General features: G+C 39.8%; 1 pseudogene across 1 annotated transcript; it reads left to right on the forward strand.

The window, feature by feature from the left end:
* Positions 1-2625: 2625 nt before the first annotated feature.
* LOC309643140 (small ribosomal subunit protein eS6 pseudogene) lies at positions 2626-3490 on the forward strand (annotated as a pseudogene). The gene has a single exon. The product of its transcript is annotated as a small ribosomal subunit protein eS6 pseudogene (transcript).
* The last annotated feature ends 2353 nt before the right edge of the window (positions 3491-5843 follow it).

Consider the following 5843-nt stretch of genomic DNA (forward strand, 5'->3'; position numbering starts at 1 on the left):
GCTAGTTTAATTGAGTTTGGGGATGGGGGGGAGGAGGTGGGAGGTTCCAGGGTTAATACTGTTAGCTTCTTCCTCAGTAGCAAACTCTTCTCATGATGGATGAAAGAGCCAAACTCTTAATGGAATTCCACGTGGAAAGGAGGGGTTCTATTATTATAATAATTTTATGACAGTAACAGAGAAGGGCCTATAAACTAAAGAAAGTTAGTTATAAGTGTTACCATGAATCAAAAACTGCAACAAAGCATATGCAAATTTGCTGACTCCTTAACCAAACTCAAATTTTATTATTTTACTGAAGAGTGAGCTTATTTAGTTAAACACAGACACACACAGATACATAGGCACAGACAGACACACCCCCCCCACAGACATTCCAAATTAGAAGCCAACTTATACAATTTCCAAAATGACTGAAGTTTATGCCAGATAAAAATGCCATATTTATTATAAGATTTCTGCAGTGAAAATGGAATCGTTTCATAAGCAGAAAAATTTAATTAAATCCAAATTGAACCAGTATTCTATCTAACTATCTAGTTCATTATCTAGAAGCTTCTACTGGGAATTTGAAACTCAAAGTGGAAACAACTTTTATATCCCTGAAGAAAACACTCATCTCTAGGATTTGCTTGCTACTAAGAACTACAAGTGATGAGAAAAAGACTCACTACCCTAAGATTTTAAGATTCTGAATAGATACCTGAGTTTCTAATGACCAAGTAATCTTTACTACCGATCGCCCTTGCCCCTGTGGAGCTGCTGATACGGAGTGTGGGAGGTGAGTAGGACAAAGCCTCTTCAACTGTGATCAGAGAGCTGTTCACAGAAAGGTCTTCCCCGAGTTTGCTGTAGAGAAAGCACAACCCACACATCATCATTATTCATTCTTCCAGCTTAAGAGGCTTGTTTTTCGCAGATGTGCCCCTCCTGTTTGGCATTTGTTAACTGTGGACTGTTGTTCAGTTGAAGAAAATGCGTCATCTAAATATAAACTGAGATTTCGAGCTGATTCATGAACACCTTTTGTCAAGTGAAACATAAAAAGGAGTATCATTGCTGAGAGTGAGGTATGCAGCCAGGCGAAATTCTACTACAGTATGCCAGACCAGGCATAAAAGAGGAATACAGCCAGTGGAATCAAGGGAGCCTTTTACTCAGGAAAAGTAAAATATGAAGGATAAGAAATGTCCTAGAGAAGATTAATAGACAATATGCTGTAGCTTCCATTTTCCTGTGTACACACTCTGTGTTTCTCTTGAAGCTTTTCCCATAGAGATAGGTGCATTATTTTTAAAGCAACTCCCCGGTTCATTCTTGGAAGCAAATTAACCTTCCTCCTACGCTTTGATTCAGACGTTTGCTTTAGGGAATGTTGTATCTACTGAGGCAGTAGAAGAAGGGGAGTTACTGACTCAGTCAAAATGACAGGAGGGAATCTTGTAATTACAGGGGATGTATTCATTCATTTAACATATATTAAGCGCCTATTGTTAGCTAGGCAGTGTGTGCAATAAATGTTTGTGGAATTGATCTCTTGCCACTTCCACAGCACTTCAAACTTCCTGTGTCAGATGGTTAAAATAAATATGACTCCAGCAAATTTGGTCTAAAGATTCAGAGTGCAGGATCTTGTGACTACTAGAAATCGTGACGATGGTAACAACACCTCAAGGAATATAATATTTTTATCAGGCTGAACATTTGCTCCGAGTTGGCCTATTAGCTATCATCAGACAAAGTGGGATCATTCTAATAAAGAACACATATTTTCTCTCTTATGTCTTTTACTGTTTTCACAGTGAATCATCATCATCTAAGTTCACATTTGCATTTCACCAACAGGGAGGAAACAAACACTGCCACCTCATTTTCTAACCAGTGTTTTATAGAAATGGTCTAGTTTGGTCAAAGTTCTGGGTTGGAGTCCCAGCTACTTCTCAATTCTGCGACCTTGGACAAGTCACTTGTTTGAACCTAAGTTTCCTCAAAAAAAAAAAAAAATAGAGATTAATACACATGGAATGAGATAATGATTATAAATTACTTTTAAAACTGTAGAGCACTATGAAAATGTACAGTACAGTAAGTTAAAAAAAAAAAAAAAAGGGTAGCTCAAAGCCAACTAAGCCAAAGGCAGAGAACAACTTGGTTAGGTAAAATTTACTTTGTTTAACTGAACTTAATCCTATCCCTCTTAAATAGAATCTTCTGGATGCTAAATTCCTAGATGAAATTAATTACTGGTTAATGCCTGAAAATATACCTCAAAATGTAGTGGTTATCCCTGTCAAAATGCAAGTACACCCGAGCTGACTATTAGTCAGTTACACCTTAGTATAACTGAGAAGAGGTTAAGAAGTTCATTTTAAGAAGGAAAGATGAAGTATGTGAGCACTGCCTGTCTGAAGAAGGCTGAACACTGCTAATAGGAGGCTGTGTTAGAAAACATGTTCACATTCTCTTAAACTGTAATTCTGAAGTCTTCAAGCCATAAGATTTTAAAAAAATAATTCATTTGGCAAAAAAACCTGCCCTGAATAAACGTGAGGCTGTTTAGATCCCTTATTTTTCCCACTCAGTGTAACTGAGTGTTCACATGCTTTGCTTAAGAATATTAATGGGTCTTTTTTTCGTGGTGCCTCGGAGGCGTTCGGCCGCTTCAGAATGAAGCTGAACATCTCTTTCCCGGCCACTGGCTGCCAGAAACTCATTGAAGTGGACGATGAACGAAAACTTCGTACCTTTTATGAGAAGCGTATGGCCACAGAAGTTGCTGCTGACGCTCTGGGTGAAGAATGGAAGGGTTATGTGGTCCGAATCAGTGGTGGGAACGACAAACAGGGTTTCCCCATGAAGCAGGGTGTCTTGACCCATGGCCGAGTCCGCCTGCTACTGAGTAAGGGGCATTCCTGTTACAGACCAAGGAGGACTGGAGAAAGAAAGCGCAAATCTGTACGGGGTTGCATTGTGGATGCCAATCTGAGCGTTCTCAATTTGGTCATTGTAAAAAAAGGAGAGAAGGATATTCCTGGACTCACTGATACTACTGTGCCTCGTCGCCTGGGGCCCAAAAGAGCTAGCAGAATCCGCAAACTTTTCAATCTCTCTAAAGAAGATGATGTCCGCCAGTATGTTGTGAGAAAGCCCCTAAACAAAGAAGGTAAGAAACCTAGGACCAAAGCACCCAAGATTCAGCGTCTTTTTACTCCACGTGTTCTGCAACACAAACGTCGGCGAATTGCTCTGAAGAAACAGCATACTAAGAAAAATAAGGAAGAGGCTGCAGAATATGCTAAACTTTTGGCCAAGAGAATGAAGGAGGCCAAAGAAAAACGCCAGGAACAGATTGCCAAGAGACGGAGGCTGTCCTCTCTGAGAGCTTCTACTTCTAAGTCTGAGTCCAGTCAAAAATGAGATGTTCTAAGAGTAACAAATAAATAAGATCAGACATCAAAAAAAAAAAAAAAAAAAAAAAAAAGAATATTAATAGGTTTGATTTTGGGGTGTTTTTTCCCAGGCCCTGCTGGGGATGTTATGTTATGTAGCATACAGTATATGCACAAAATCCAAAAAAGTTTAAATTCTGAAAAATATCTGTTCCTGATGATTTCAGTGAACCTATACAAGTATTTTGCACTGCCCAGTTTACATCCACATTATTGTCTAACCCAGCTGAGTCCTTTTACAAGCTTGCCTATTAGCAAGAGAAATAAGCCAAACTGCACATAAATTAATGCCCCAAATGGAGATCTAAAGAACATAGGATTAGCTTCAGAACTGCCCCACATTAACTACTTGCACCTATTTGTTCTCCTGGCCTTTTCATTAGACACCCTCAGCTTTCTAGATTCTCTTCTGCCTGTGTGTTCCAATTCACAGTATTTCTTTCTAAACTTTGGTCTATCTCTGGATTCTGTTTATCTCTGTCACTGTGTCTGCCTGGATTGACAGCTTCATAATGACAATGTCAGTGGAGGGATCATGGGCCTCTAATCCTGATGCAGTGAAATACGAAGTGACCCTCACTGGGAGCTGCCTGGCCCTGCAGTTAGTCCTCGAACACCACTGATCAGCATGTAAGGTCACTGAAGTAAGTACTTGGTGGTCTAAGGCTTTGTTTCTCAAAGTATGATCCCTGAGCCAGAGTAGGCGTCACCTAGGAGTTTGTGAGAGATGCAGAATCTCAGGCCCCGCCCCAGACCTTCTGAGTCTGCATTTCAATGAGATCCCAGGCTGTGTTCACTCACAGTAAAGTCTGTGAAGCTCTGCCCTAGACCAGTGTTCGCACCATGCCTAGCATGATTGCAGGCTGCTCCCTGTGGAAGTTAATTCCTACTGAGAAGGTTATAAAATTTAAAACTGGCAGCTTAAATTAAAATAAATTTCTGCATTAATTTTTATGAGAAATTCTGTCTCGTTGTCTTTCTCTCAAGATCATCAGGCAAATAATACTTTTAAGAAAATCTGTCTCTTCTTCTAAGAGTCCTGTTTTCAATATAAACTACTCTTTTGCTCATTTTTGAACAGAATCTACTTCTCGTGAGGTTACACACACTTGTAGAACTTGATGAGGATCAATGATTAGTTTACCTTTTAATACTCAAGACTCCAAAACTTTCATGTATATAAAACATCCTATCTATTCTTAAAAAAGATTTAAGGAGGCATAAGTCCCTCCCTTTCCCCTGCTTTTTAATTACAGTTTGCCTAGAGGTAATCATAAGGAGTATTTTAAAATAACAATTTACTGTAGAAAATTGACACTTTCCTTCATTTACAAAGCACATCAATAAAAAAAAAACTCTCACCTTAAAAATAATAAATATATTTTCTCAAAACTGTTAGTTTTTAAATCCCTAAATTAATATTTTTTTTCCACACCACTTACTACAGACCCTTTTGCTAAGTCACAGGTTGCTGCTCAGATGGCATATTTTGTAAGCAAACCACCAAACCCCAATTCATCAACTGTTCATTCTAATTTATGGATAAGGTCTTGGGCTTGGTGGAAGCACAAAGGTACAAAAGCTCCAGTGCCTTCCCTCATGGAACTGACAGTACTGAAATGACTGTGTTATGAAGAAAATATAATAATTGCTATAAAAGCATAAGCAGGCCACCAGGTAACTTTGGAGAAGGTTTGGGTTTGTGGGGGTGGGGCACGTCTAGAAAGCCTTTACTAAATATGAATTTTTACCACACAAACTTTTGCTTTTTTAAAAAAAATTGCAAATAGATGCTGAACAGAAGTATAAATTTTATAGTAGCTTCACTGCCTGAAATAACTACAAAAACAAGAGTAAAGAAATGTGACTGACAAAGAATGATCAGGGGGACTTCCCTGGTGGTGCAGAGGTTAAGAATCCGCCTGTCAATGCAGGGGACCTGGGTTCGAGCCCCAGTCCGGGAAGATCCCACATGTCGCAGAGCAACTAAGCCCGTGCGCCACAACTACTGAGCCTGCTCTCTAGAGCCCACGAGCCACAACTACTGTAGCCCGCGCCCCTAGAGCCCCTGCTCCGCAACAAGAGAAGCCACCGCAATGAGAAGCCCGCGCACCGCAACAAAAAGTAGCCCCCTCTTGCCACAACTAGAGAAAGTCCGCGCACAGAAACAAAGACCCAACGTGGCCAAAAATAAATAAATAAATTTATTAAAAAAAGAAAAAAAAGAATGATTAGGAACCCAGTTTTCTGCCTGGTTATGACATGCTAGTATGTTCTCCCCACCTCCATTTCCCCATGCACAACCTTCTCTTCAACTACTTTAGACAGTGCTCATCTTTGCTGTACCCATGTGTCTTTGTGTGCCCAAGCTGAGTATGACTAGGAATTTAGCAT

This window comes from Balaenoptera physalus, assembly GCF_965194825.1.
Source record: "Balaenoptera physalus genome assembly, chromosome: 14".
In the NCBI taxonomy this organism is placed as follows: domain Eukaryota; kingdom Metazoa; phylum Chordata; class Mammalia; order Artiodactyla; family Balaenopteridae; genus Balaenoptera; species Balaenoptera physalus.